A 27395-nucleotide genomic window follows, 5' to 3' on the forward strand; every position below is an offset into this window, starting at 1 on the left:
AGGAAGTGAGCTGTCAGGCTCAAGATGTAGCAGTCTTTGCAAGTACCCACTGATTATATTACTGAGCATTCACAGGTACCTTAAAGTTTGTAGTCCAACAAAGCATTTTACAGAGGGAACAGACCTAACATACTGACTAAAAGTGGTATACTACGTAATGTGAAAGAATTCAGACTTTTAAAAGCAGATGCCACAAGAACAGCACATAATTTAGAACAGAATTTATTTTAAAGTATTTCAAATGGACTTTTAAAAATAATAGATTGAAAAAAATGATCAGTAGATAAGTGATAGTTTAACACTGAAAGAGTGCCATCTTCTGTGTTTTTAGAAGCATTACATTAAATAGAACACACTTTCTTCAATGCTTAAAGCTCGGTAAATAAACCCTACACACTGCCAGGAGTTGGTACAATGGCTACAATGACTACTGACTAACCTGACCATCTGCCTGTCAGTGATATGTTCAATGCCTGACATTTTAAGTGTGGTCTTCACAAGAATAAAATCAAATAACTGAGCAAATAATTTTGGAGAAACATTACCTTTCACTGGCTAATTCATTTTACTGATTGTACGACTTGCTCCCAAAGCAGTGTCAAAGCTCTTTTGCTGACAGACACAAGTGAGATACTTCTCAGGATCTCTGCCAGCCCAGAGTGGGCACTTTCTGAAAACTATAGTGCAGTACTGGCTGAAGTTGGCCTTATTTCTGGCCTGTTCAGAAAATGGGTGCAGCAGCACCAGCCTTTTACAGATTAATTGGGATATTCCAGCATTTAAAAGATTGAATTTTAATTTTCAGATACCAGTAGCAGTATCTGTGCTAACATTCATTGCTGAGCTATCTATCCAGTGCAAATGCTCCCCTTGAGACAACAGAAATTATGCTGTTTGCAATGTTGTATATTGTTAGGTGCCTTTGTGGCTCGACGGCTTTCTCCCAGATTTCCACTGAAGCATTTCTCAAAGCAAACACAAAAGGGTTACCATCCTAGGCCTATGCCATGCAGGAATAGGATTATAAAGGCATTAGCTGCTGTTTTTGCTCAGACAATTTTGACTTGTCCTGGCTGACTACAGCACCTATATTTTTCAGACAGAATGGTACTTTTCACATGCTGATACAAGACCATTGTACCAAAGACAGAACAAAAACATCAGCAAATATAACTAATGAAGAGATTTGTGATTTTGCTTTGTTCAATGAAAATTGTTGGTGGCATCCCAAAAATAATGTTTAATAACACCATGCTCCACTGCCATTAGTGTCAGCGGAATCATTTTTGATATGGTGCTGAAATTGGTGGCTGCAGCACCTGCTTGTTTTATTCAGAAGGTTAACCATTTTATGCAAGTTGGGGATATATCAAGCACCAAGTGGCCTAACGACTAGTTTGCAAAGAGACTGTTTATGTTGTAAAAAAACAAAAAATGGATGATGGAACAGTGTATTTTTGGCACAATCTGAAGGAGTGCTACTCTTGGGCCTGCAATGTAATTCTGGATTCCACTTCTGTCTCAAACAAGTGCCTTCACCTGCGACTGTCTCCCACCTCATTCCACCATAACCACGTTCTGAATATCGACAGACTCGTTCTAAGAGCTGGCTGATTTTCCTACTCTTGCAATCAGATAGCTGCAACAATTGCCTGCAAATAAACGAGGTCTGGTCATCAGAACAGCTGAGACTCTCACCAACAACAGCACTACACCTTTAATAAACTGGAGTTTAAATTAGCCCCTTGGCTCTCTTAATACACACTAAATACAGTAGTAAATGGTCAGGTCTGAAATGTGCCTGGTTGAGAGTTGTGAAATTACTTTTATAAAATGCCCATTAATTTGACTGAAAGTAACATTAGTTGTGTATATTCAGGCAGGAATTTTGTTTCTGAAAGTGAGGTGATTTATTATATTTTCAAGGCAGCACACATTGTTTAGTTTTTAATGTGTTTAAATACTGTTATTCATAGGATAGGTGGCACATTATGTAGGCTTTGTTGAATTAACGAAGTTGAAGATGGCTGGCATGACTGATTAGTTAGTAGCACTCGTCATCATCTGCTAATTTATCCATCAAGTGGGTGGATCTTGGCTGATCCACTAAGATTTTGATAGTCTTCCATGCTACAGTGTTAAACACTGTGCCATGCATGACGGGCTGCTGCTAACGTGTCATCCAGTTTTCAGTACGCAGCAAGGCTAAAAACCAGACTTTTAGGAATGTTTGTACTTCAGCCTCAAGATTTGTGTCATTTTTTCAAAGTTAGCCACCTTCAAAGTGCTTCAAAGTGGAGGGTGAAGGGTGCCCTCTACTGCCACAAAGCAAAAAGCACTAACAGGTTGAATTTAGGAAACCTGATCGTTTTCCTCCAATGGGGTCAAGAGCATGTCAACAGGGAAATAGTGTGCTGGTATGATTCAATGGCATCCTTGATATCTTTAAGAATATCATAACAGCACCTTTCACGAAGAGAACAAATCTTTTGGCAAGCAAGAAAATGTAAACCATTCTCTACCACCAACCACAAGCATATGCAACATTTTGATAGGACCCTGGAGACTCACCCTCTGCAGAGAATGCTATATAGAGGTCAATTTGAAATTGTCCTTTCAATTCATTGCAGATGGAGACCATCTTGTTAAATTGTTGCAGTAACTTTAATTGATGAGCCACAAGGTTACCATTGAAGGAAATTAGAAAACCTGTTATAATATATACAATCAGCATTTCAGTCAATTAAAAATGATAAACTTACCACTTCTCACTATAGCTAATTAGATGAACAACATACATTTTCACAATACTTTTCATGACCACTGTACATCTCAAGATGCTCACAATGAAGGAAATATTTTTGAAGTAAGTCACTATTTCATGTATGAAACATAACAGCTAATATGCTCACAAGGAGGTCCAAATAATGGTATGATAATGGCCAGATAATCGATTTACTGTAATGTTGACTGAGGGCTGAATATTGGCCAGGACACTGGAGATACCTCCCCTCTTGCCTTGCTTGACAAACAATAGCTCCAAAAGTGTTGCAATCCTTAGTGCTATATGAGGATGCTAGATTTAAGTTTTTGAATTTTGGCGAGAACTCTACCAATTGAGCCACAACTTTCACAATTAACCTGTGTCCTGTTACTAATTCATTGTTGCAAATCTAGTTTTCCAATGCTATAAACACTAAATAAGTTACCTGTTTCATTTGACAAAGCTCGATTAATGCAATTCAGTGCTCACCAATAATTCCATTGCTTATTTCATTCCCTCATGGAATGTGGATACCAGGTAGTTCTGCTATAACACGTGTTTTGCTAATGCAAATTGGCTGTAACATGATTGATAAATAGTGGATAACAAGGTGTAGTGCTGAATAAACACAGCAGGCCAAGCAGCATCAGAAGAGCATGAAAGCTGACATTTTGGGCCTAGACCCTTCTTCAGAGCGGACACACCCCTCCACCTATCTTCTCCTCTATCCATCTTATAGCCGCCTCCCCCTCTCCCCCAGTTCTGAAGAAGGGTCTAGGCCTGAAACGTCAGCTTTCCTGCTCTTCTGATACTGCTTGGCCTGCTGTGTTTATCTAGTTGTACACCTTGTTGTTTCAGATTCTCCAGCATCTGCAGTTCCTACAATCTCTGATGAATAGTGGACGCTGTTTGGATAACGTGAACTTTCCGCTGTACAGATATAGTAATTTTCTAGAGTGAATACCCTACAACACGATATTCTATGGTGATTTTTCTATAGCACGAGGTCAAGCAAGAATGCAACTATCACGTTATAGAACAACCAGTATCAGGGGAAAGTCAGCATTTGTTGCCTATCCCTTGTTAACTTTTAAATAAAGAGGCATTTGAGGCAGTTAAATGTCAACCACATTGCTGTGGCAGTGGGATCATGTGTCGGCTCTATTGGGTAGAAATTCCCTTCTTTAAAGGCTCATGTTTACTGCTGGTATCACTGCAGTACGAAGAAAAACAGCATGACATTTGGTTTGACACTGGTCAGACAGTAAAGATAGTTCATTGATATCAGAGGTAATGGGAACTGCAGATGTTGGAGAATCCAAGATAACAAAGTGTGAAGCTAGATGAACACAGCAGGCCAAGCAGCATCTCAGGAGCACAAAAGCTGACGTTTCGGGCCTAGACCCTTCATCAGAGAGGGGGATGGGGAGAGGGTTCTGAAATAGATATGGAGTGGGGGGAAGGCGGACCAAAGATGGATAGAGGAGAAGATAGGTGGAGAGGAGAGTATAGGTGGGGAGGGGATAGGTCAGTCTGGGGAGGACGGACAGGTCAAGGAGGCGGGATGAGGTTGGTAGGTGGGAAATGGAGGTGCGGCTTGAGGTGGGAGGAGGGGATAGGTGAGAGGAAGAACAGGTTAGGGGGGCGGGGACGAGCTGGGCTGGTTTTGTGATGCAGTGGGGGGAGGGGACGAGCTAGGCTGTTTTTGGGATGCAGTGGGGGAGGGGGAGATTTTGAAGCTTGTGAAGTTCACATTGATACCATTGGGCTGCAGGGTTCCCAAGCGGAATATGAGTTGCTGTTCCTGCAACCTTCGGGTGGCATCATTGTGGCACTGCAGGAGGCCCATGGTGGACATGTTGTCTAAGGAATGGGAGGGGGAGTTAAAATGAACATACAACTGCACCTCCCAGTCGCGAACTATTTTAACTCCCCCTCCCATTCCTCAGACGATATGTCCATCATGGGCCTCCTGCAGTGCCACAATGATGCCACCCAAAGGTTGCAGGAACAGCAACTCATATTCCACTTGGGAACCCTGCAGCCCAATGGTATCAATGTGGACTTCAGAAGCTTCAAAATCTCCCCTTCCCCCACTGCATCCCAAAACCAGCCCAGCACGTCCCCTCCCCCCACTGCACCACAAAACCAGCCCAGCTCGTCCCCGCCTCCCTAACCTGTTCTTCCTCTCACCTATCCCCTCCACCCACCTCAAGCCGCACCACCATTTGCCACCTACTAACCTCATCCCGCCTCCTTGACCTGTCCGTCCTCCCTGGACTGACCTATCCCCTCCCCACCTATACTCTCCTCTCCCATGATCTTCTCCTCTGTCCATCTTCGGTCCACCTCCCCCTCTCTCTCTCTATTTATTTCAGAACCCTCTCCGATGAAGGGTCTAGGCCCGAAACGTCAGCTTTTGTGCTCCTGAGATGCTGCTTGGCCTGCTGTGTTCATCCAGCTTCACACTTTGTTATCAAAGATAGTTCATTGCTAGGTAAGTGCACATGTCCTGCAGCATTTGGTGGTAACGACAACTTGGCAATTGTAATCAATCAGAATACATTAACTCCAGATCATCCTATTTTTAATGCAGGGCCTTTGAGAGAATGACCCATTGTAATTTGGTTCTGGATTTGGATGCCTGAAGCCTGCTGACTTAGTATCCTTTGCTTGAAGAAGTCTTTACCAGTACTAACTATCTATCAATCAAAGTCACACATGTGAACTTGCCTAAACTATTTTCTGCAAAGCCTGACCTACCAGATATTTGCTCTTTCGCCTTCCCATCTTGAAGCTTTCAGGTAGGGAAAATCCTTTTTGGAATGTACATTTCCCAGTAGGAGTGTTGAAAGGGAAACAAATTATAACAATTACTGGAATGAACTTGGGAGAACCCAGCTGCCAACAGGTGAAAGAAAAACAAATGTTGTTAAGAAGTAGCTAAAACATGTTTTTGTGGTGCTACTCTGTCTTCCAAGGCCACCAGGATATTTTCTGCCTCTCAGCAATATTGGGCAGCATTTCAATGTGAGATTTATGTTTGACATCCTGCTTGCTAAAATAAAAAGTGATGATGTACATGACACGCACTCAAATTAATACCTAAGTGTCCACTTGATTAAGACAAGTGCCTTTACCTCACCTGCTAAAACCTATTATGATGCAACCTCTGCATGTTTCTGGTAGGGTCATCAATTGCCCATTTTCTTAAATGAGCCCCACAAGACTGATGACAAAATAAGAATGTACAGTCTAGAGGATCCATGCTTTACTTTTCCAAAGTAAAATTGATCTCTTACTTGCATTTTGTATGTCATATTTGGTTTCAGTTCTTTCATTGACAAGTACTACTAACAATATTTTCTTTGGCAGAGGTAAGAACAAGGAAACATTCTCTCTTTTATAATGAATCAAACCCATGTTGGGGTACTGTTTCAAGGCTACTTGGGTGCTTGCCAGTCTTGTCCAATTTATTCTTCCTGTCTGCCTGATCCAGTCCTCACCTGTTTTTTCTGTACGCAGTCATAGGCTCCCGGACAGTAGAAATATTAGCTGATATTCCCTCCTCTACAGTTGTGGAATACTAGATATCTGAAGTATCCTTAATGCTGAACTGTCTCTGATCAAAAATCTTAATGGACACAGAAATGAACCTGGAATTTTCTTGATATGTACAGCTGATTACATGCTGTCATAACCTGTTCAGTCAGCAGGACAGCAGTGATACAAGAAAATTCAAAGCAATCTGCACATAAGCTGAGTAATTAAAAAAAAACTTTCATTTGGTTTATCAGATTCTCTGGATATCTGAAAGTATGTTATAATCAATGGATTACTAACTTGGTGAATGATGGCAAACATATTCATCAACTCATGCACAGCAGAACTGTAGAGAAAGCAAGTGAATGGATGGTTGGATAATCTGATTTTGGTGGTGCCAACTGAAGGAGAAATACATTCGGCACGACATTAGGAGACTTCCTTGCTGCCTACCAAATAATGCCAAATTTCTTCCATCAATTTAGGGGCACCAGGGACCCAGGTTCGATTCCAGCCTCGGGCGACTGTCTGTGTTTGCACATTCTCCCTGTGTCTGCGCGGGTTTCCTCCGGGTGCTCCAGTTTCCTCCCACAGTCCAAAGATGTGCAGGTTAGGTGGACTGGCCATGCTAAATTGCCCGTAGTGTTCAGGTTATAGGGGAATGGGTCTGGGTGGGATGCTTCAAGGGACGGTGTGGACTTGCTGGGCCGAAGGACCTGTTTCCACACTGTAGGTAATCTAATCTAATCTAATCTAATTGAACAGATAAATGGTACCTGGTTTAAAACTTTACCTGAAAAAGGCATCTCTGACATCACAACATAGAATTTTAATGAAGTAATTAACTACAGTCTAGAATGTGCTCAAGTCTAAAGTTTTATCTTCCAAGTATGGTGAAAATTGGGTTCGGCTGTTACCAATATCCCAATGGATTCTACTGTACTTTTAATTTTTCACATGGTGGGAGAATTTATGGTAATGTAACAAAGCACTGCAGCGAGAAAGGCATGGCACAGTACACTGATCTACTGACAAATGCCAATTTGACATTACACCTCTGATACCTATTTTAATGAGCTCCTAATCTTTTGATCCAGGATTGCTGTGGGGAACATTGAGAAAAGACAGCTCCATACTGTGAGAAAATGCCAAATTCTGGTGATTCTGTCATTGAACTGCCACCTTCTCAGTTGTGGAATGGTGTTGTAATATATGGATGTTAAAATCATATCCACATGTATACTTCAAAAGAACAAGAAAAACTGTTTGAACCTTTTGATCCTGTGACAGCCCAACCTGTTTAAACAGGACTTGAAGTTTTAGAGTTAAGCTGAAGCTCGACTGCCAGAATTTCTGAAGTTCATGTTTATGCTGAAAATAAAGTTTAAAAATCATGCCTATCTTCAGGTGTATGGATACTTGGCACATTAATTCTGTAACAATGTTTGTTGAAAACAGAAGTGTTGTTTCAATGCTAAAAAAAGATGCAACAGTAGGTGCTTGTTGTTTCATGAAACCGTAAATTGCAATATCAAGAAAGTGATAACAATAGTTTGCTGTTCTTTCATTAGTTATACTTTTCTGTGAACAAAAGAAAAGTAATAGTGTGAAATGTAGAGCGGCTGCAATTAAATTTAGCTAAATTAAACACTGAATATCATTAAAAGTATACACGTAGAAGACTGGAATAAAAATAAATTTCCCAGGATATATACTTAAGTGGGATCATTCAGAAATAATCCCCACAAGCAGATTCTTGGCTACATCCATTGGCATTCTTTTTTTTAATATTAGAGTGTTGTGAATGTTTGCTTTTTTAAGAGCCCTAGAGTGGCAATAGCAATACACAGATATTTTAAGAAACAGAGCAGTACTGTTAGCAATTGTGTTATGGATGGTAGACTTTATAAGGTTTAAATATGTTTAGGCAATGAAAAGCATAGAAAACTTGATAAAGCCGTGAAGAAAAGCTGCTGAGACACAAACGAGACTGGATAGAATTAAAAGGCTCGGGTTACATGTACTGGCACATCTGAACGACTCCAAGAAGCTGTACATGATGATACAGAAGCTGAGATGAATGATAAGGATGTTTTCCCTAGTGTGGCGGAGTTCAAAACTAGGGGGCATATTTTTACGGTGAGATGAGAAAGATTTAAAAAGGACATGAGGGTTAATGTTTTTTACACAGAGAGTGGTTCATGTGTGGAATGAACTGCCAGAAAAAGTGGTGGATGCAGGAACAGTTACAAAGTTTAAAAGACATTTGGATGAGTTAATGAATAGGAAATATTTGGAGGGCAATGGGCCAAACGCAGACACAGAACATAGAACAGTACAGCAGAGTACAGGCCTTTTGGCCCACAATGTTGTGCCGAACCTTTACCCGAAACTTAAGGTCTATCTAAGCTCCACCACTACCTTATACTATCATTATGCATGTGGGATCATGGTCGGCATGGGCTGGTTGGACAGAATGGCCTGTTTCCATGCTGTATGACTCTAAGGAGCAATGACACTTTACCAAAATAAGGAAGAATAAGACGCTAGCGATTGACAAGGAACAGGAAGGAAGGTAGACGGAACATCTTCAAGTGATCCTAAACCAGGCCAGCCCAAACTCCATGGTCTAATTTGGTGACTGCACCACTCCTCAGTAGCTGAATGTCAAGCTAGGAGAAATTGCCACAGGAGAGGACCAAAGAGACAAAAAAGAATATTGCAGAATTCTGAAGTGCAGAGGGATCTAGTTGATCATGAGTCACAGAAGGTTAGTATACAAGTACTGCAAGTAATTAAGAAGGCTAATTAAATGCTATAGTTTGTTACAAGAGGAATCAAACATTAAAGAAAGGATTTTACACTTCAGTTATACAGTGCACTGCTGAGACAACATCTCATTAATGTATATGGTTTTGTTCTCCTTGTGTAAGGAAGAATGTAAATATGTTGGAGGTGGTTCAGATAAGTTTATTTATCTGATATTTGGAATTCTCACTAACATCACAGAACTGAGCCTAGAATATGAGAAGCCACTCGTGATCAAATCATTGATTTCAATCAAAGCTGTCAGTAACAATCATTGGCTGTTGCTCTTGTATATTACTAAATAGTACAGCACCCTGCAGCAGTATATTAACATCTTCAGAATCTTACACAGTGACCAGGACATCATGGCCTCCTTCAACATCATCATGAGAGTGCAAAGCTGCATACTTCCCTCAGTCTGTTTCTCTTAGCTAATCCATAACGAGGAAGGGTCAGACTTTGGCATTTTGCAACAACACTACTGGCAAGCATGGATTTTACAGATGACAACTACCTTGTTGGCTGAAGATTCGAGCAGGTTTCAAAAACATGTCACCAGTCATGAGAACATAGGTGCTGAGGTTAGTCTATGCACCAGCTGTGAGGAGACCCCCCAAAGATGATGGCAAGTGAACGATAACAAAGAAACCTTCCCCTCAGCTCCCTGTAACACCATCAAGCAGAAGAATAGCAAAGACCTCTACGAGATTGAAGGATTGCAGCTAATCTGCTAGTGCCATTGGTAAGGTTTTAAATTAATTGACAGGGATATGGGATATGGAGTGGAGGTATAATAGTGGATGACGCACAAACAATGTAGAAGGACAGCCACGTCAGACCAGCAGGCAAAATGTATACAGGCAAATCAAGACGGAAGGGAGCTGGACAAGGTTAGATGGCATTTACTTTAATGTAAAAGGTCTTGAAATAAGTGTTGAGAGTGCTGATTAACACATGGGGATATGACATAATTGTTATCACAGAGACGTGGATTGGGGGAGCAGCGGGACTGGGAGCCTAATATTTAGGGGTTTAGAATCTTCTGGTGAGACTAGGAGGGCTATAAAAGAGGAGGTGATGTTACAATATTGATCAATGAATCAATGATTACAATAAGGAGGTATGGTATCTTTAGAAGGCTCCTCAATTGTGATAGTACGGGTAGAACTTTAAAAATAGGGAGCAATTATATTGCTGTGAGTGTACTACCCCCAGTCTTGTAGGTGTTTATATGTGCAGTCTTAAAAAGATTTCCTGTATACAATTTAAGAATTCCACCTGTCTAAGCTTTTCACACTTCGTCTATCCCAGTTAGTATTGGGAAAGTTGAAATACCTTACTATTCTTATCAAATCTGTCCACATATCTGCCCTTCTATCACTCCCTGACTGTTTGGAAGTCTATAGGACACTCCCAGCAATGTGATTGCTCATTCTTTTTAATGTTGTACCCACGTGATCTCATTTGGAGAGCCTTCTAAAGATACCATCTCTCACCGCAAACCATGACAACAAGCTATGAAAGAGACAGTAAAGGTGTCACACAAATTTGACACCTTCCACCAGCGCCTATGTAAGATCCTGGATATCACTTGGAGACACATCATCAATGAAGAGCTATAGAAAACTGGTCAGAGGTACCCCAAAAGACTGTGTGGCAGACAGAAAACTAATGTTTGTCAGGACAAGTGCTCCACAAACTAGATGTACACTCTGCCAGACTAGCAGCTGAATGAATAAACTGATGGGAAGATGGGGCCAAGCACTGAATCATAGAGTTGTGCAGCACGGAAACAGACCCTTCCGTCCAACTTGTCCACGTCGGCCAGATATCCTAAATTAATCTAGTCCCGTGAGCCAGGATTTGGCCCATGTGCCTCTAATTGCTTCCTATTCATAGGCCCATCCAGATGCCTTTAAAATGTAATTGTACCAGCCTTCACCACTTCTTCTGGAAATTCATTCCATATACACACAGCTCTCTATGAAAGAGACAGTAAAGGTGTCACACAAATTTGACACCTTCCACCAGCGCCTATGTAAGATCCTGGATATCACTTGGAGACACATCATCAATGAAGAGCTATAGAAAACTGGTCAGAGGTCCCCCAAAAGACTGTGTGGCTTTTTCATAAAAAAGTTGACCCTAAAATCCCTCTAAAATCTTTCCCCGCTCACCTTAAAAGTATTCCCCTTCTACTTTTGGACTCCCCCCACATTGGGAAAAAGACATTGGCTATTCACCCTATCCATGCCTCTCATGATTTGATAAACTGCTGTAAGGTCACCTTCAGCCTCTGATGCTCCAGGGAAAATAGCCCCAGCCTTTTCAGCCTTTCCCTAAAGCTCAAGCCCTCCAAGCCCAGCAACATCCTTGTAAATCTTTTTTGCACCCTTTCAAGTTACGCAACATCTTTCCTATCGCAGATAGACTAGAATTAAAAACAGTATTCCAATCGTGGCCTAATCAATGTCCTGTACGGCTGAAGCATGACTCTTGTACTCATTATGCTGACCAATGAAGGCAAGCCTACCAAATGCCCTCTTCATTATTCTGTCTATCTGCGACTCCACTTTTAAGGAACTATAAACCACAGAGGACTTGCCAAAGCATATTTAGGACGGAGGATTTCATGATCTTTTCAGGACACTACCTGGGCTGCAGTGAAATACACTGTATTGCATGAGAAGTGGAATCTTGCTGCCCACTATCTGACACAAGAACAGAGGAATTAGTTAACTCTTACATGGGTCTGAGTGACGTAGGCTCTGGTGAGGTTTGCAGGAGAATGGGTAAGAAGTCAGACGAGACTTATGATGATGTCTGAAGCATCTTGCTGCATTATGTATGCTTTTGACAAAGTGAGTGGTGAGCTTTTGGCTAAGCAACAACAAGGTGGGGGGTGCGTTTGATTATAGCTTATTAAATGCCTTATTAATGTCACAATTTTACTTGTCAACGTTCAATTTCCTATCCTACTAAATATGCCAAACAAGCCAGACATGGAAGAAATTTTGATATGGAAGTCAGAGTGAGGACCTGGTGAATTCAACTCACTGCTTTCTCCAAAGGACATCCATGCTGAACATCAGGCACATTCAATGGGCAATAACCATATGCACCACACATTTATGGCATGCAATATGTGCCAGCCTCTAAGAACTCTCAGTGTATATCTCCCATCCGCTTACAGTACTGTTCAATGTTGCAGTACCAACTTTCATGATAATGCTGCAGTAAGGAAACTCTGCGGTCAGGAATGTGCATCCATCACACAGAATGGATCCGTCTGCAGTTTCTCATCTGTTTCCTTGCTGTCAAAGTGCTCATGCACTCTGAGCATACTTGATGCTACAGCATCACTGCCTTGTGCTTTTTTATAAACCTTAAAGCTGTCAATTACTTGAAGGTAATACTATGCCCTAAAATGAGGGATGGTGATCTTACTGAACTCTTCCCAGAGACAGGCCGATTGTTTTTGGTTTAGCTATGGGATTTGAGCGACACCAGCTGGGGCAGCGTTTATTGCCTGTCCTTTGTTGCCCTTGAGAAGGTGGTGGTGAACCGACTTCTGGCACTACTGCAAACAATTTGGTGCAGGTACATCCACAATGCCATTAGGAGGAAGTTCCAGGATTTTGGTCCACTGAAGGATAGGGGCAATGTGTTTCCAAGTGAAGATACCTTGAAGATGGTGATGTTCCCATGTATCTGTTGCCTTTGTGCATCTATATGGTGGGGTTGGTGGGTTTGGAGGGTTTGGAATGTGCTGTCCAAGATGGCTTCAATGATGTTTGTTCTGCATCTTGTAGATAACACATTGCCGCTCCTGAGCATCAGTGCTGAAGGAAGCATGACTTGTGGAAGTGGTGCCAATCAAGCAGGCTATTGTTGCAAGCCTGTTGGATGATGTTGTCAAGCTTCTTGAGTGGCGTAGGGCCTGCACTCATCTAAGCAAGTGGAATGCATTCCATCATGTTCCTGACTTGTGTCTTGTGGACAGGCTTTGGGGAGTGAGGAAGTGAGTTGCTTACTGCAGGATTCCTAGCCTCTAACCTGCATCTACAGCTATGGTATTTTAACAGCTAGTCCAATTCAGTTTCTGGTCAGTGGTAAATCCAATTGACAATGGGAGAGATTCAGTGATGGTGATATAAATTAATGTCAAGGGGTGATGGTTAGATTCTCTTTGGAGATGTTCATTACCTGACATTTGTGAGGTGAATGTGTTACCGCATTATTCAGGTCTGGCTGCATTTGGCCACGACTGCTTCAGTTTCTGAGGAGTTGCACGAGATGTTGTGTTTTGTGCAATCGTCACTGTGCTACAATGAAGTCAGGAGCTGAGTGGCTCTGGTGGAATCCAAACTGAGTATCTTTGTAATTGTTATTGCTAAACAAGTTTTGCTTGATAGTACTGTTGATAGTACCTTCCATCACTTTAGTGACAATTGAGAGCAGGTTGATGGGGCAGTAATTTGTTGGGTTGGACTTGCCCTGTTTTTTTGTGTAGAAGATATACCTACCTGATTTTCCACATTGTCAGTCGATGTCAGTTTGTCTCTGTACTGGATCAGCTTGGCCAGGGTAGCAATAAGTGCTGAAACTGAAGTCTTAAACATTGGTTGTCATGTGGGCACAAGTCCAGACTCAGAATTTTGAATACTAGTTTTCGTACCTTAATACTGAAGGAAAGAAGCTGATCTGGCTGGATACGGTCTTTCAGACCATGGGAGACAGAGTGTGAACTGGAGAGAGAGAAACAGGGAATAAAGCAATACGTTGTGTATCTCCTTAACCAAACAAATTGAAGAATTCTTTTGGGAGATGCAGAGTTTAAACCATTCTGTGAGAATGCTTAATTCTGTATCAAATCATGTCACTGTCATTACAGAGACATGGCTCTGCTTCTCTCTTCAACTATCCAATGGCTTAAACAGACATGGCTCTCCTCTCTTCACCTATCCACTGGCTCAAAACAGACTTGAAAAATCTCCAAATTGCTTTAGTTGTCAGGAATAGGCAAATAACTTTTTTTTTAAAGTTTTCAACAGCCAAAATATGCAACCACATCCATACTCACATAAAATAGATAGACACACAGATTCAGGAGAAATGTTGGAACAATAAAAATAATATGTATTTATGTTTTATGATATTACCAATTATTTGTTATACTTACTTTATCCCTGGGTGAAGTCTTTAAAATAATGCAGGCTTGCCACAATTAAGGCTATAAGAAATAGGAGCAGAAATTAGGCCATTCGGCCCATCGAGTCTGCTCTGCCATTCAATCAAGGCTGATAAGTTCTTCAACCCCATTCTCCCCATAACCCTTGATCATCAAGAACCTATCTATCTCAGTCTTAAATGTACTCAATGACCTAGATTCATCACTCTCTGGCTGAAGAAGTTTCTCCTTATCTCTGTCGTAAAAGGCCTTCCCTTTACCCTAAGGCTGTGCCCTCAGGTCCTAATCTCTCGTACCAATGGAAGCATCTTCCCAACATCCACTCTGTCCAGGCTATTCAGTACTCTGTAAGTTTCAATCAGATCCCCCTTCATCCTTCTCAACTCCAATGAGTATAGTCCCAGAGTCCTCAAACGTTCCTCATATGTTAAGCTTTCCATTCCTGGGATCATCCTCATGAACCTCCTCTGAACCAGCTCCAAGGCCAGTATGTCCTTCCTGAGATATGGGACCCAAAACTGCAGACAATACTCCAAATGTGGCCTGACTGGAGTCTTATAAAGCCTCAGGAGTACATCCCTGCTTTTATTCTTTCCATCTACTGAAAAAAAAACTCTAGCAATTCAGGAAGTTGTGCGCATTGCTCTTTTGTGTTTGCAGGAGCAGGTTTGTTATTGCACTCCAGGCAAAATTGCCAGAGAGCAGCCCCAGTATGGCTCCTCAGGTAGAGATTTCAAGGCTAACTCATCCATCTAAATGTAGTTTAAGCAATATTCTTAAGGAAGGTCTTTTACCTTCATTGGCACAGATATGTCTGCTTGTATGATCAGAATACGCCTTGTTAAAATCATAAAATGGTCCCCATGCAGGTGTGCAGATAGCCTGTGATATCAGCTGCCTGCCACAGGACAGGCTGCAGAAAACATTGGTGCATGTATTACTATGGTCATGCTCTACATAGATGACATCAGCATGAGCATATGTGCCATTATTGAGGGGGGTGGTGAAGCTGGGGCTTACCAGAGCAGAGTTTCCCCACCGTGGAAGGAAGAGGGACAAAGGCGGGCACTGGAAGTGTGGGAGGACACTGAGAGGAGCACTATCACTTGAAAGATGGTTTGCATTTTAATGACTTTGCCAAACCTTGTCGAGACATGAAAATTACCTCGGGGCTTTTACAGTTACATGTGTTGGCAAAAAAGATCATCTGATCTTTCAAACGACACCTGACTTCAGTAATAGGAAAGTGTTCATTTCCAGTTTATACTTCACACGTTCAAATTTATTTTTCATTGGTTCACATTGTGCATTGTCACACTAATACAATGTGAAAAGACAGAGGAGGAACAATACAAACACAGAAATGCTAGAGAAACGCAGCGGGTGTGGCAGCATCTGTAAAGAGAAAACAGAGTTAACATTTTGAGTCTAATGACCCTTCTTCAGAACAGAAATCATCTGGACTTTAAACATTAATCCTATTTCTACAGATGGTGCCAGACCTGCTGAGTTTCTCCAGTATTTCCTGTATTTGTTTCAGATTTCTAGCATCCACAGTATTTTGCTTTCACTAGCAGGGAAAGAAGGATTGATTATATGGAGAGGGCTTATTTGTGGACTTTCAAACAGAACTGTAGATTGTGTAACTGTCAGTGAACATTTCCACTTCTAACCATGATGAAAAGGAGGTAATCGATTCTGGAATTGAGATAATCAAACTCCAGTAACCATGACTTCCATCCTTTTGTGTAAGATATGACTCCAGCCAAATGAAGAGATCTTCTCCCTTTATTCCTGGTAATTTCAACTATACCTAAGGCTCCTTGACACCACACTTGGTCAAAGACTGCTCTAGTGTCAAAAGCTTTTCTGCAATTCAGCTTCTTCTTCCATGTTTTGTGCTGCAAAGTGGGACTGGTGTAGATTTAGAGTAGTTGGTGTTGGTGCAGACTTGATAGGCCACAAGGCCTCTTCTGTAGTGCTTGATTCTGTAGTTGTATATATTCAAGTTTGATAACAACGTTAAGTGAGAAGGCACAATAGCAAGTGTAGTTGAGAGCAGCAAGTTCAGCAAGATATTAAATTCAATGGGTAACATTGAGGGAGATGGAATTCAAAATGGGGAAGTGTAAGTTCATCCACTTTACATCTTCTAAATAGCGAGATGCTATGAACTATAACAGAACAATTTTAGGGACCCATGACAAAAGAGTAAAAGAGAAGAAGTGTTATCTTTCAGACAATTAAAAGATTTGGTAAAGGTAGGTGAAATATTTCCGCTGGTAGGAAGTTCAGAACAAGAGGTCATTATCTTAAAGCAAGACCAAATCTTTTCAAATGTGGTGTCTTAAAGCACTTCTTCACTCTAGGACAGTGGAAATGCGCAATATTTTCCCACAGAAAAGCTCTTTACAATATATGAAAATTGCAAAACTGAAATAGACATTTGTTGGACAAGGGTATTAAGGAGGAAGGAAGGAAAGCAGGAAATGCTAAGATACACATGTAAATGAGTGGCAGAAAAGGCTCAAGAAGTTGAATGGTCTACTCCTGTAATTCCTGTACTTAAAAATGTTTTGAAGTGAGTTAATTCTTATTGTGTAGTGAAATTAACATACAATTTAAACTTTCATTGTCACAATAAGAAAATATGTCACACAAACAATAGGTCACACAAACAATAGGTCACACAAACAATAGGTCACACAAACAATAGGTCACACAAACAATAGGTCACAGTTAGGATACAACGACCTTTGGCTCATCATTCACTCAATTAGCTTCACAGTTGCAATATAATTATTGTGTCAATATATTTCAAATAATCAAATTGTGGATCACTGCATTTTGCATTTGTGCATCCATGCTCCTAAGCAAATTTATACTCCTGCAAACAGTTGGTAACAAGCAGTAAAGGAATGTTATATTTGTGCCATGAACTTAATTTGGAGAACCAAATTCTCTACAATCAAAAATATAACCTGTTTAACAAGGAATCATGAAGCAAAAAGAAAGAAAAATACATTCTTGGTCACCATTCACCACAAATTAGAGAAGTTTGAGGCAGCAATCCACATTCACTTATTTCCAGTTTATGTCATACAGATTGTGATGTGGCTGAAGCTATGCATACAATTTGATTCAAATACAATGTAATGGATTAAATTGCATGATAACATACCAGACAATCTGACTGGACAGAAATAGCTAAGACATATAATGCTGCAATTATAGTTTTTATTGAGTGAAATTATAAAAGGGGTCAAATTTTATGCTGGATCAACTTAAAACAATAACCAAGTAAGATTTCAAAGCACGTTTCAAGCAGGCACTTGAATTGAGAAATGGAATTATCAGCAAGTACATGAAGTGCAGTAGCTCTGTTAACAGTCCAACTTGAAATGACACTGGTAATTTAAGATTCATATGCTAGTGTGGCTTGCTAGAATATGAAAAATGATTCAGACCTGTTCTAACCAAATTCAAGTTTAAGAAGTCAAATAATTTAACTTCGAACAAAACACACTTGAAACAATAGTGAAAAAAAATGAAAACAGATGATCGTGTAATAGTAATGCTGTGTTTTGGGAAGGCTTTGGTTAATATTTTCAAATTAGAAGAGATATATAAACAAAGCTCGAAGATAAAACAAAAAAAAATAAGGTGAAAGGATAAAGAACTGCAGCTTCCACTTCATCCAGCTTCCCCTTCAATATAATTTATGCTGAATTATCAGAATCTTTACAAAAAATTATATCACTTTAAAATACTTTTATTTTTAATTGTCTTACCAAAATGCAACAGAAGATATTTTCTTTTCCTTGAGTCTAAAATATTCAGTCAACTAATCTAATTTCTGCTGTCACAAATTCAATAATGAAACAGTCAGTCTTTGTCTGTGTATTTAAGACAGTAAGTGTGGTTCAAACAGAAAATTAGTACTCATTGGTGTCGCCCTGGCAGGACTAATGCCAAGTAAAAGAACGATCAGTCAGCACTCAAACACAATGAAGTGTTCTTAACATTTCACGAACAAAACTCAATGTGCTCACAAGCACTTCCACACAGCACCCTGATTGCAGCCTTTCCATTCTGACCCTTGCTTTTTCACCCCCAATGTCAAACCCAAATCATTTTTTCTGATTCTCCCTTGCAGCAAGGGCTGACAGGTGAGAACGAAGCCCTTGAAAATCATCCTTTCCAATTCCCTTCATACACATCAGCCAGACAAGCCTGGGTGATTTCTAGCTACAAACTGAGAAATTACCATTTGAAAAAAGTGCCATCAGACGGTCTGTCTCGAGGGTGAAAATTAAAATCTTCTACCTTGCAAGATCCGTTGGGAATTCATATTCACAGAATTTCAACCCTCATCATCAGAGGAGCTTGCCATAGAACTGACACTTTTTTTCATTTCATCAGTCTTATGCTAATTTTAATAGTACATGTCTAACTTTAATACCGAATCAGGTTGAGCAGTGCAGTATGCATAGCTCACAAAGCACCATTTGAAAGTATTGTTAATATAACATAAGCTCAAACAATTCATCTTGTAGATTATAAAACTGAAATTATAAATTTTCTCACTCAAGTCTGTGTTTGTTTACACAAAATACTAGGAAAGGTATATTAAGAGAGGATGAGATGATGTATATTCCTTTCCTTTTATTGTCCATTTTAAAGATTATTACAGAATTTTCAGACGTTTAATTTTGAATAGGAATTATGTTATAATACTTTACAGACAGATTTCACCTTTCTAGAAGTATTTAGTCACCATACTGGAAATCTGTACTGGAGTTAAAAACAGAATCTAGGATTGTTTCCTGGAATGGAATTCTTAAGAAATGTTCCATGAGGTAATTTTAAAATTCTAGATGCATCTCACTTCGATCTCACTTTTTTAAACATATGAAGCAGAGTTTAAAATCTTGTACTTACAGCTAAGCAGCACATATGTATGAATGATCAGGATAATAGTTCCACTCCTTGCAGAAGGAATTACACAATGAACAAATGTAGAACTTCAGGTGTACCTTAAAATCTTGAACTTCATACCTGTGCTGTGACACATACAGTAACATGTTCACTACCAACTGGCTGAAGTCATATCTGAAAAACTAAACATTATATGTTTTTAATCAAACTCCTACAAATTATTTAGGCTGACCATCTCAGTTCCCTGGTTAAAAGTTTCATATAAGTTAGAATCTTGTGCCAATGATTTGTATTGGTAGTATTGTTTTAAAACATAAACCTTGTTTTTCTGTTGCTAAAATATAGCATTTGACTAAACACAGAACATAGGAGCCAAGTTTCAGCAGCAAAATAACAGAAGACATGATATTAAGTAGAGAAACTATTATTTGATAGCTATCTTTGGTATGCCATTCCACCCCATTCTGGTCCATTCTCTGTTGACATAATACACTAATATCCTGACTACCTATCAGTGATAAACAGCTACAGTTTCATGGATATATAATAAAATAGTAATGTTTTTCTCCCTGGGCTGAAAGTAAAGCTTAACATCCAATGCATTTCTGCCTTGACTTTCATGGGCTCTCACTGGAAATTAACGGATGTTTCACAGTATTTTAGTCATCTCCTAGTCATCCCATACAACAGATGTCAAAAGCAACAACTAAGGAAAGGCACAGATATTGATTTATAGACACTGCTTGTAGATTTCCAGACATGTAATATTGAGTAGGAGCAAGAGATAGGCAGGCAAGAAAGTTTAAAGGATTTTGCTGAAAGCTGTGGTAGTATTGCGGAAAAGATGGTTAGGGCTTGGAAGTATCAGTGGGTATCAGTGGAGAAACAGGAAGGAAAGAGTCATTTGTCAGTACCATTGTATAGTGCTACGACGTATTTTCTAAGAAAAGCATCAATTTTTGTTCCCAGGTAGTCACCAGTAGCATATCTACCTCTAGTGGTGTCTGCGCAAAACATCTTTCAAAAGATTGACAATTTTAGTTTCATAGTAACCACCACTCCAGTTAACGTTCACTGTAGTTCCCCATTAATGAAAGAAAAACTAAACAGCAACCAAACTACACACTCTCCTGAATGCATGATACCTGACTGATACGTACTTATCCTTGACTATTCTATATCCACATCTCCCACCTGCTAATTTACAGGTACACAAACCCACATCTAAACAAATACTTACCTACAAATTAATTTGTAATTTCCTGTTTGCACACATTACGATGATCGCAGCCTGCTCTACTCACTGGGACTTGTCAATAAGAGACAATACAATTGAAATACACCAAATTCATTGAAATTTTTATACCCAAAATAGTATGCAATTTCACTTTAATCTACATTGTGTCCAAACATTTTTAACATACTCCACACATTTAACCTACCAAGTTTTCTTTGTGAAATAATGATGTATATATTAAACAGAAATTGTCAAAAATAAAATTGTGTGCCAACAATTTCTTGCCAAAACTTTCCTAATCAAATTAATTGAAGTGGAAAGTTAGTGCAACTGACATCATTTTAAAACAACAGCCAACTACTTCCACAAAATTAGCAAAAAAATGTTATATTTTCACAAGACAAATTAAAAATGCTGCAGTCTATCAGCAAGTAGTACAGCAGCAGTATGGAAACATAGTGCTTCTGGGAAATAGGATTAGCCTATAACTATTATTCCACTAATGGGCACTTTAGCAAGCTGTAGCACGACAAATAGCTTAACATTTTAGCTACATCCAATCTGACAAAGTATCATTTATTTCTTGCCTTTTCCATAGGGGCATGAAGCTTTGCACATGCCTGTCAAGAAACAGACATTTCCTTTTGCAATCCAAACACCTATGTTTGTATTTTTTCTCGATCGTAAAGATCTGTAAATTTACTCATTTTAAATGATACCAGCACAAAAAAAGTTGGAAAGAAACTTGCAGGATATCAGCTTCAATTAAATCTCTTCTGTGCCTCAAGAAACAGTCTTGTGTAAAATATTGTTGCCATTCCAAAAACAGCACAAATAATGAAGTAGGTGACAGGTAATCCTGCATCTCCAATGTCGTATTTTACATTAAATCATAGCGTTTATTATGTTATGACTTTTTTTAAAACATGGGAAGTGGGGAAATCAGCACCATTCCAAGAAGGATACAATACAAAATCTGGCATTTTATTTGAATCATTTTTTACAAACTAGGACTGTGAACATCTGCGCCATGCATCACATTGAAATTGCCCTGCATTAAAAATTCACCATCAAGTGAATTTTCAAGGGATTTGCAGTAATTAGATGACAAAATGCTGGGAAATCTCAGCCGCAGTGAAGATGTTACTCCGGGGTCAAAGACTCAACACTTTCAGCTGGGTAATTTGTAAGTGTCAATCACACTCAGCCATCAGAGAACAGATCTAACGGCTGAATTCTAAGTAACTTCACAACACAGCCTTCAGCTATGCAGCCTGCTTTTGAAATACACGGGTATTTATTACAGAGGCCAAATTTCAAACAAGCTACACTTTTTTAAAAAAATGCACATTATTATACTAACGTGACTTTTGAAGCTTGCTGCTCATCATACACAGAAGCAGGATTGAACCAACCACCACATTCATCCCTTAAAATCATCATCAACATCACCTCAAAAACATGAGCGCAGTAAACACATCTTAATGTTAGTAAACAGACCCTCGCCCTAAGACCAGGATCATTATCTACATGACAAGAAGCTTACAACATGTTATTTTAAGTGGCTCACTAACACATCTGTTGTTTGGCATGATACTAAGTTCTCCGACACAGCATCAAATTTGAACACATGTAATTAGCTGCGAAAAGCAAAATAGAGTATTTGTGAAAGCAGCCACCATTCCTTATCACAAATTAATGATGCTCATTTCAAATTGACATCTCCATTAAAAGGGTAACTGCATTTTCCCTTTTCAGGTCAAATGGAACCAGACTAAACTGACATATCCTAAAGCTACAGTACATCAAATGTATTATGCAAAAAAAGTCAGTGTAGGTCAAAGACTATGTAAATAACATTGTAGCACCCTACAGGAAAAACCTTATCCTCCTCTCAATGCATCACGATAATATTTTTAAAAGCTACTGTGGCGTTTAAGACAATTTCTCTTGCAAAACTTAGATTCACTACCCAAATGAAATATTTCAACTGTTTATAACCTAATGTAAATTGCCCAGAAGAGGAATAATCCCTGTTATTCTCTATGTAACACTTATAAGATAGTGGCTGATCAAAAATATGAAGTTCTATCCTGCTTGAGAAACTGGTTAGCAGGAGAGTTCAGTTTTGGTCAAAATGTTGTTGGTTTATTTCCTTTTTATTCTTTTAGCTTACTTATTCAGTTTTTTTGTGCACTTGATACAAGCTTCCCTCACCCTAGTTCTTGTTTTGGTGTTCTACTGTTCTATTTGCAAACCACTCGCCTAAAACAGGTCATTGTAATTTCCAAAAGGCATAAAATAGATGATTTTAAATTAAGGGAGATTTAAGATTGAAACCTGGCATTTCCAGATAATTTCCATGATGTTCGAAGGTCTGATTATCCTCAAATGTTTTCATAATAATCACAACCAACATTATGAGCGAAATGATTTTCTGAGGGTACAGTCATCTACTCTGTAGGCGATATGTACATCACAACTCACCTCCTTCAAGATTACTCACAACACTGCTCTGGATTGGCTTCAAGGACATTCATAAAGGTCTCCTAAATATGATGCTGAGCTTGATATTTTTTTGCCATGAAAAAGAGCCTGATAACTTTTCACAATTGGAGGATAGAAATCAGGATCTCAGCGTCATAAAGATCAAATCTATAATAAATCTACTTTCCCAAAAATCACAAGTCATTATTTTTAAAATGCAGGTTTTCCAAAGTAATTTTAGACACAGTTTCCACACATGGGTTACTTATCCATAGACAGTAGCTTTTAACCTATGTTGCAGACTGGATTTAGGAACAATTTATTTTTACTTGTCAAAAAATATTGGCATCAAGTGCAGTGAGCATTATATTCTAACATGAACAGCAATACAAACAAGTAAATTCGTGTGATCATTACGAATGTTTGTTTTTGTCTCATGTCAATAATATTTATCAATGTTGATTCACTAGGAACTATTTTGTTATCAGGCATCTTTTAGGTTTACAGTTCCTTAAAGTTTGCATTTTAAATTAATGTATCTTACTTCTCAGAAAAAAATGACCAGTGTAATTCCTCCACTGAAAAGTGAGCCAAATAACCTGTTCCTATGTCTTTAACAATGCTAACAAGACATCACTGGTTGGTGAAGTTTGCCTGCACAGAAAAGCTCTCCCTTTCCCTACCAACAGTTCCTGTCATTCAAAAATAATTTGTGTGAAATGCTGCAATTTCTGACAACTTTCTCCTAAATTCCAATATACATAATCTGTGGGAGGACAAAAAAGCCCCTGGAAATTCCAAATTCAATATGGAAACAAGAAGTGAAGTTAATTCCGTTCTGAAAATACGCCATCATTTTAATGAAATCAACTCCCGCTTTTCCCAATACTGTTTGTACCATTTCCAGGTCTTTCAATTAAGACATAACTTCAAAATCCAATCCTTTAAAGTACATGATTAAACTAAATTATTAATAAAACTGTTTAAAAACTTAAAGGGAGACAAAATTTCCAGGTGCGTTTCACTTCTACCTGCACTTAAATTCTGACAAAGGTAAATTAACCAGACTAAGGCCTTTCAAAACTCAGTAACCTAAAGTGCATTTTTCCGGTAAAGTTCAACCATATAGTTGCATACCATACGTCCTGTTCAGAATGCTTAAAATGCAAAATAATTCATGAATTCTCACATCTCTTTTTTAATTGCCTCACTTTTGTAGGTGTATTTTCACCATTCATTTTAAATATGCAGAGAATCATTTGTCATGAATGAATAATTACTCTGTATGATCTACAAAAATGTTGAAGCATGAGCAAAAGCCATTGAATAATCAACAGTAATATTATTCAAGCGCAACAGTGACTAAATTGTATATGGGCGATCTTACAGCTTTGAATGCCATAATTTCTTAAACAGTGAAGGTGCAAATGGACCTGGCATTCACAAGCATATGCACAATCCACCATTAATAGCTTTTTTAAATAAAAAATTATCCATTTCCATTTCTGCATTTCTAATGTTGTGTTTATTAAAAATGAGAAATTGCTCTCAATTTAGTAACTCTACTTGAAATATATTAAACGAATTTAAAAATAATATTGAGGCATAAATAAAAGTAAAACAGAACTATTGTGAACTTAATAAGTCACCTACCATCAATACACCTAATTCTCCATTCGCTTCACGTAAGAAAGATACATGAGATTCTTAACAAATTGAGAGGCCAAATTAACTCAGTTTCTTTTATGATAACCTTCCCTGGTAATCAAAGAAGTTATTTTTTTGCTGAGTTTCTTCGTTACTCAGCTTCTCTCTGCAAAGGTTTTTTTGCAGGAAAATCATCAGCTTAACTATATAACAGTCACATCATTTCATTTGTGGAAAATAATGCAATTTTTATTGTATTTTCATTCAAAATATGTGATTTAAATTTCTTAATTATAGTTAATCAAACTTAAAATTATAATGCAGGTTTTCCTCCAACTCTTACAGTTAATTTGCATTCATGCCAATAAAGCAGTTTCTATGAGCTGTCGACTATTAATGTAAACCTGCAGAATTATGCACAAAGCCACTGGAGTAGTGGGCAAGGAGTACAAAATATTACTTAACTGTGGAATCTGACATAAAAAAAACTCATGGAATACTAATATATTTTCTTTTGGAGTAGACAGGGAAGCAAGTACCACATTGGCAGCCATTTATGTGCAGAATAAAATGAATATCTCAAGTAAGTCAGCACCGAGATGCAGGAAAAAAACTATAAGATCCAGATCCCACAATCATTTAGAAATTAACAGAAATAAAATGATAATATGCAGATACATGATCTGGTACTATTATTTGCTTACAACACAAATATCTGGAACTGCAATTTCCTGGAAAAACCTGGGAACTCCCTCTGATATGTTCCACACAACATTGCGAAGAAACACAGGAGAAAGTGATTCCAATTTGTAAAAGCTTTAATCATTCAAATTTTCTCAATCGTGTTATACTGTCTTTTAAGGATTTGCATTTTCTTAATACTGACAAATGACAAACATGCTTGAATAGGTGGGATGAAAACTGCTTAATCAAATAGCATTATTTTTCCTAGTAGAGGCCAATTGACTGGTTTCAGCAGTCAACTAGTTTCACCTGTATGTACATGGTACCCTTTATGTTAAAAGGAAGTTCAAATCTTTGTAGAGGTGATTGTTAAGCATAAAATAAAAAGAGTGGGAGGGAATCCTAAAGGCACAGCATTGTTGATCGTGCAAATACAGGAGGTAAAATTGTATGAAGATTACTCTTTGCAATGCAAATGGGAGAAACTGAAGACATCTGTGGAAATGCACAATGAAGAATGGAAGATACAGGACAACGGAGTGGTCAATTTTGAAGGCAGCAGATCTTGAAGATGCAACTGCATGTCCTGACTTTGTCCAGCATGGTTTCTGTATTAGCCAAGAAAATTTTGGTGTGTAGAATACAGATATTAAATTAACTTCTATTAGGAAATAATTTATTCTGAAAATACCACTTATTGCAATGTTTCAATTATTTTAAAGATTCTTACAATCTTTAAATAATTTGTCAAATTGCATTCAAAGATTTATCAACTGGGATTCCCTAATGCTTTCCAACTATCATCTGGCATGCTTCAAAGTCAGCAATGACATTATATCTCACCCAAATTTACTACAGGTAAATGCAACTAAACAAAGGGGAAGTATTTGTTGGACTACAAACTGAGCAGTTAAACTACAAAATAAAAAGACAAAATCACCAACGGTTTCTTCGCTAGAGTGTTTGATAGTTTAGATATTACCACACCACCAAGTCACACTATTTCCCTGAAACATTTTAATTTGGAATCAGAGATGATAAATACTGGAACTGTTACTAAGGGGCATGAAAATGCAATGGTCTCATAGGTTTTATTCAAGTAAATTCACAGATTCAAGATCTACTTGTATATATATGGCAGATTACAAACATACAGCAATTAAATAATCAGCAAGCTGGAGTCTAAAAAGTATTATGTAATCTATATAGACTTCTATGCATTATCAGGAATTTGCTGCACAAAAATCTTTAGCTATGTTCCTTATTTAATGGCAATTACAATATACTCTACTGGTTATAAAGTGCATTGGGGAGCCTCAGACTATGAAAAGCACATTATAAATTCAAGTATATCTTGATTTTTCCATGTAGCAAAGGATCCTAGGAATGAATCAGGAGAAAATTTTCCACTGGTTGCAGTTATCTGTGGAACAAAGGAGTGAAATTGTTATGGTATGAAAACAGAGCAATATTCAGCATGTCGTGAGCTGACGATAGAAAAGAAATAAATGAATGTGACTTGGTAGCTATTATGGGTTGTAGGGAGACCAATTCTGAAAAAAATCAATATTCAAAGACATTCAATATTCTAGAAGAAAAGGCCAAAATGAAAAGGAGGCATGGTAGCTCTGTTAATAAAGGATATTTGGGGGCATTGGTGAATAGTGATATAGGTGCAACTGATTGTAATGTCAAATCAGTCTGGATGGGAATAAAGTATAACGAGGGAACGAAGTCTACAGGCACTGAAGAATTGCCTCACTGTAGAAAAATGTGTAAATCAGGAAATAATGGAGGTGTGCGGGAGGGGCACTGCAACTGCCATAGGCAATGTTAATCTGCATATTGACTGAAGAAATCAGATAGGAAAAGGTAATGTAGAAGATGAATCTGTAAGCGTGCATCAGGGATTGTTTCTTAGAGCCGTACACTGCAGAACCTACCAGGGAACAGATTATTTCAAATCAAGTAATGTATAATGAGGTTGGATTAATACGAGATCTCATAGCTGAAGACAGTAGCAATTGCAACATGGAGAATTTCAAATTCAGTTTGAGGGAGAACAACTTGGGTCTCAAACTGTGTTCTCATCTTAA

General features: G+C 38.6%; 1 protein-coding gene across 4 annotated transcripts in view; it reads right to left on the reverse strand.

Moving 5' to 3' along the window:
* rbm19 (RNA binding motif protein 19) overlaps positions 1-27395 on the reverse strand; it is a 239328-nt gene that overhangs the window by 40278 nt on the left and 171655 nt on the right. Inside the window, exon 25 of one of the 4 annotated variants that reach the window (XM_048556300.2) lies at positions 25520-26722. The exons of the other annotated variants lie outside the window; for them this stretch is intronic. The gene's annotated coding sequence lies outside the window, so the exon portion shown is untranslated. Of the gene's footprint in view, positions 1-25519; positions 26723-27395 lie in introns of those variants that run through there. 4 annotated transcript variants of the gene reach the window in all.

Source organism: Stegostoma tigrinum, chromosome 26, assembly GCF_030684315.1.
Source record: "Stegostoma tigrinum isolate sSteTig4 chromosome 26, sSteTig4.hap1, whole genome shotgun sequence".
Taxonomy (NCBI): domain Eukaryota; kingdom Metazoa; phylum Chordata; class Chondrichthyes; order Orectolobiformes; family Stegostomatidae; genus Stegostoma; species Stegostoma tigrinum.